This window comes from Pteropus vampyrus, unplaced genomic scaffold (assembly GCF_000151845.1).
Source record: "Pteropus vampyrus isolate Shadow unplaced genomic scaffold, Pvam_2.0 Scaffold543, whole genome shotgun sequence".
Classification (NCBI taxonomy): domain Eukaryota; kingdom Metazoa; phylum Chordata; class Mammalia; order Chiroptera; family Pteropodidae; genus Pteropus; species Pteropus vampyrus.
In genome coordinates, this window is record NW_011889324.1 from 1,467,282 (window position 1) to 1,473,148 (window position 5,867).

The 5,867-nt window shown below is 39.4% G+C and overlaps 1 pseudogene; it reads left to right on the forward strand.

Annotated features, from left to right (window-relative positions):
* The first annotated feature begins 283 nt into the window (after window positions 1–283).
* On the forward strand, window positions 284–402 carry LOC111733255 (annotated as a pseudogene).
* Window positions 403–5,867: the final 5,465 nt, after the last annotated feature.

Genomic DNA, 5,867 nt, shown 5'->3' on the forward strand with positions numbered 1-5,867 from the left:
GCTTATTATTTGGGAAATATTCAAGTCCTAAAATATATTTTTAAAAAAGTGGTTTTTTAATATGAGAAATCTTCTCGTTATTTTCCCTTAAGAGGAACTATGGTTTAGTGAGAATCGTATCATATTTGAAGTCAAAAGTTCTGAATTTAAAACCAGATCTTCCTGTATTCCCTCAGGCATTTCACTTACCTTTTCTGAGTCTATTTTCTCTTCTGTTAAATGAAAAATATAATAATTAATAACTCATAGGGCCGTTGTCAGAATCAAATAAACATTAAATATAGTCTACAGTCATGCCACCCTAAATATGCCCAATCTCGTCTGATCTCGGAAGCTAAGCAGAGTCAGGCCTGGTTAGTACTTGGATGGGAAACCACCTAGGAATATCAAGTGCTGTAAATGTTAAAAAAATAAATAAATATACATTAAAGAGCTTTGTTCAATGTAAAACAAATATTAATGGTGATTATAAGTTGCAATAATAAGTTCTATATGCAGTTTTCTTAAAGTTAGAGTCCCCAATGTAATAGAAGATTCACTTCATACATTTAACATAACTTGTTTTTTCCAACATAACACTGCATTGTTTGTTTTTATTTACCTCGAGAGCAAATATAACTTTCAGATCTTTGTCTGTGATGCTTGGGACTAACCAGTCTTTTTCAACTTTATATTTGTGAATTTGGGTGTTCATCTCCCTGTGATAGTCTATCCTCTTATTGTTGTGTGTGTGTTTTTAAATTTTCTTTCTAGTAAGATATTTTTTCCCTAACTTATGAAGGTCATTTTGAGTTTTTTCTCTGACATCTGTCAAAACACTTTGTAACAGGCACCTAAGAAGTATATAGATTGGCCAGCATTCTGCAGGTTCTTCCTCTATATAGGAAGTATCTTGGGAGATACTTCCTATATATGGGAGAATTCTCTGCAGTAGTGTTAAAGATAAATAATTGACTGTATATGGGACAGTATTGGGTAGCTCTATGTATGGCAGATGGAAAAAAAGAGGCAACTTTCTCCCTTAATGAGCATAGCATAATCTTCCCTGATACAAATAGAGAGGTCAAAGCAGCTCTTAGAAACCTTTCTAGGAGCGAGCCTTATTGGTAAATGAGTTTTACCTGGCTTTCATAGACAGGTGCAAAAAGGTCTGTAAGTGGAAAGTACACCAAGCCTTGATATAATTCAAAAAAGCTGAATGAAGTACTTATAGGAGGGTAGTGATCTGAGCTACTGCCATTTACATATTGTGTAAAATTAACTGTACATTGCAAGAAGGCCAAAAACAATGGCTTTGGGGCTCATAGTGAAGGACAGCTAAATAATATCCCAGAATTTTAGCAGTGGGATTAAAGAGAAATGGACAGATAAGACCAGTTTTAAATAAATAAGTGAATGTCTAGATTTAGTAAGCACTAGGACTAGAACTAAAAATGCAGGGGGTGGGGAAATCAATATTTAAGAAGAGCCCAAATAGTTTGAGGTAAAGCTAACAGATGATGATGCAGAAAAGGAAAGAAAAAGAGTATCAAGTCTCAGTACATAATGGATTCTATTTTGCCCAATGTTGGTCTGTTTCCTCTTAGAAGAATATTCAGAGAATTAACACTTGTTAAATATGTGACATGACATGTGGGTGGGGGGAAGGCACTTCAGAAAATCAGAGCTCCTAGAGTCCAAAAGAACATCCGAATTTTAAAATAAGAAGTGTTCAATAAACATCCTTAAACATAAGGCAGCTGAATATCAAAGATCCTAATGTGCAGAGGTGTTTTGGGGATTCAGAATACAAGTATAAAAACAGAAACTTAGGACCTGTAAAATTGAGTCTAGAAATTGAATAAAAATTAATTGTGTAAGGCACTGAACTGGCCAAAATGATAGCGTAGGGTTAACTAAGAACATAGCCCCTCCACATACTAGAAGTCTGTTAGCTGCCTGGCCAACAACCAAAGAAGGCAGTACACAAAGAGCTTTCAGCAGTGCCTGCTCCCAAGGACTTTTCTGCTGCTCCCATGGATGTTATCTGCTTCTGTAACCAAGCAGCATATCTTGCTCCCATCTTTCGGGGATAGTGGCTGCTCCCCCAATGAGATTACCCCTCTTTCTGCTTGTTTGCATAAAAAAAAAACACAACTCTGCTTGCTTTTAGCAGCTTTATTCCTACAGCTTCAGCCAGCCACTGCTAAAGCTTCCCTGCCTTGTGAGTAAAAAATGGTATTTCTTATCTATCTGGTCCACCTGGTGATACTTCCAGAATGTTCAAACCCAGGTGCAATTTTCAGACCTGGGGCTCCTGTGTTATAGATAGCGAGAGTAATAAATACATGAATAGGGCACACCCTTTCTCCTCAAATAGCCAAAATTCTATTTGGGTTGTGTATATAAAAATATCGAACTTTTAAAGAGAAAAAGAATGATGATGGAGATTCACTTTACCGTATATTAAAACGTATTCCAAAGCTACAATAATTAAAATAATTTGAGCCTGTTATAAAATCAGACAGACATATAAATGCAAAAAAAAAAAAGACATATACCAAGAGATTCAGACACTAGAGCCAAGATACATAAGAATCAAATAAATAAATAAAGTGACATTAAAAGTTATCAAGAGTGGAAGCATCTGGCCAAGATGGCAGAGTAGGTAAATGCTATGGTTGCCTCAAAAAAAAAATTACAACTAAACTACAGAACAACCGTCATTTGGAATCACCTGAAGTCTAGCCAAACAAAAGTTGTACAACTGGAGGAGACAAAAAGGTCACCTTGAGACTAGTAGGATGGGCAGAGGTGAGAAACGGTGTGATCCCACACCGGCATGTGGCAGGTGAGAAAAAGGAGAAATATCTCAGGTGCAGAGGTGCCCCAAGAAGACCGAGGAGTCTCAGCTCCACAGTAGATTCCCCAGCCCAGGGTTCCAGTGCAAAGAAGATAAGTCTGCACAACTTCTGGCTATGAAAACCAGCTGAGATTGTGACTGAGTGAGACCAAGGGCTTAGGGAGTCACAGACTTTCCTCTTAAGGGGCCCATGCATAGACTTACTTGGTAATGGACTCACTCGCTCTGAGCTCCAGCTCTGAGGCAGCAGCTTGAAAGGCATCAGGAACATATGGGGAGGAACTGAGTTGTCTGGCTTCAGGGCGAAGGCTGAAGGAGCAGCTTTCTCCCAGAAAGAAGTGCTGGCACAGGGCATTGATTCATTTTTGACCCTCCCCTGACCAGCTTGCAGACATAGGTGGGCGCCATATCTGAGTCTCAACCTAGCTAACACTGGTTGCCACACCCTGGTGATTCCCTGAGACCCTGCCACTCCCAAAGCGTGGGCCCACTCAAACCAGTTCCAGTGGATTTTCACAATGACCTGTCTTGGTTCATGCTGTAGACTTTTCTAAAATCTCTCAAAGCTTCACAAAACCTAAACAAGCAGCATCTGGCCTAAGCATGCCCCATCTCTCTTGCTGAGTGGTCCCAAGTCTGGCAATAGTGGCAGCTGGCCTTGGTTTGTGGCTTGGCCTCTCAGGCACTTCCAAGTCCAGTGTGGGTGGCAGCCATCTGCGGATTGCTTGATGGCCCATACCAGGTGGCCCTGGGTAGGGTACAGGCTGCAGCTGAACTTGGCCTGCGGCAGGGCCCCTCCCAGGAGACCCTGGCCTGCATGCCTTGTGGCAGGCTTTGGTCTGAGTCAGAGCATCACCCGGGGTCACATCTGAGCATGACATACCCAAAGGGCAGACAGGGCAGGCAGCAAGCCCTGCTAAAGTGAATCCTGATCTGTAGGGCCAACCCCTGGACAATAGCTCCTCCACTGGTCACGGCTAGTCTTCAGAACCAATCAGCCCGAGGGTCAATCCCTCTCACTGAGGAGCAAACAGCAACCAAGGCTCAACTACAACAGGAGGGCACACACAACCCATACAAGGGATGCACCTGGAGCACCAGGCTCAGGTGACCAGGGAAGACTGTGCCACTGGGCCTCACAGCACACCTACTACATAAAGCCACTCTACCAAGACCGGGAGGCATAGCAGCCCTACCTAGTACATAGAAACAAACACAAGTAGGCAGCCAAAAATGGAAAGATTAAAAAAAAAAGTCCCAAATGAAAGAAGAGAACAAAGCTCCAGAAAAGAACTCAACAAAATGGAGACAAGCCATCTACCAGATGCAGAGTCCAAAAGACTTGTTATGAGGATGCTCAGTGAACTTAGGGGAAGAGTAGGGGGATTCAGCGAGAACTTTAACAAAGAGATAGAAAACATAAAAGTGGAGATGGAAAACATAAAAAATAATCAGTCAGAAGTGAAGAATACAATAACTGAAATGAATACCTTAGGAGGAATTAACAGTAGATTAGATGAAGCAGAGGATCAGATCAGCAATTTAGAAGATAAGGTAGCAGAAAACACCCAATCAGAACAGCAGCATGAAAAAGGAATAAAAAAAGATGAGGCTAGTTTAAGGGGCCTCAGGGACAGCATCAAGCATACCAACATTCACATCATAGGGATACCAGAAGGAGAAAAGGGAGAGCAAGGAAATGAAAACCTATTTCAGGAAATAATGACCGAAAACTTCCCTAAGCTAGTGAAGGAAATAGACGTACAAGCCCAGGAGGTACAGAGTCCCAAAACACTACTTTGATGAACTCAAAGAGACCCATACCAAGACACAACATAATTCAAATGCCAGCGATTAAAGACAAAGAAAAAATCTTAAAAGCATCAAGAGAAAAGCAGTTAGTTACTTACAAGTGAGCTCCCATAAGACTATCAGCTGATTTCTCGACAGAAACTTTACAGGCTACAAAGGATTGGCACAAAATATTGAAAGTGATGGAAAGCAAGGACCTGTAACCAAGATTACCCAACAAAGCTATCATTTAGAATTGAAGGACAGTTAAAGACCTTCCAAATGAGAATAACATAAAGGAAGTCATCATCAGCAGCATTATAGGAAATGTTATAGGGACTTCTTTAAGAAAGAGAAGAAAAAAGAAGAAAAGATTAAAAATATGAATAATAAGAAAATATAAATCAAATCTGGGGCAACATGTTGTTGATTTTCTTAGAAAGGTTTAAATTTTTTTTTTAAAATTTTACATCAGTCTTTTAGTGTCACAGTGGTGTGATTTGTTGAAAAATAAAGCTGAATTTGGTGAACAATAAAGTTGCATTACAGGGAGTAAAAATATTCAAAGCATGGCATCTTCCATAGCATGTGAAAAACTACAATTGCCCTACGGCCAATTTTTAACTCTCTAAGCTTGTGACCTTTAGTCTGACTTATTTTGTAAGAAATATCATGTAATACAATTCTCCAGTCTATTTCTCTTTCAGACAAATCCTGAAAGGGACCCTGTCTTTGCAATTTTTTTTTTATTGCACTTCCAAAGCTTTTATATTTGTATTAGAACTTGGTCAATTTTAAAAATTATGAAGAAAAGAAAAAGTCCTAGCTGAAGCATGCTGGACAGGTCCCTGCCATCCTTAGGAGTTTGTAGTTGCTGATGGAGGTTTTCAAACTTTATGTTTCTATTTTTGGGCCCTATCACTCATTCTAAAAGCTCATAACAGCTATGCTACACCTTTTCTCACTTGTTCTGCAATTTTTAAGTATATAAAAAATAAATAAAAAATGATTTATAAGGGGAGGGACTGCTGCTGGCAAATGGTGAAAATAACTGTGTCAGGAGAGAGGATAGGTGGATTTTAAAGTAGTAAAGTAGAAAAACGTTAGCACTTGTTATTTATCATTGCAAAAACACGTTGGCATCTTTTATTTCATTTTATTGTCAAAGAGTCTTTTAAAATAAGGATTCACATAATGTACATATTTACTCTTCCTTTGATATCCTACAGAACGA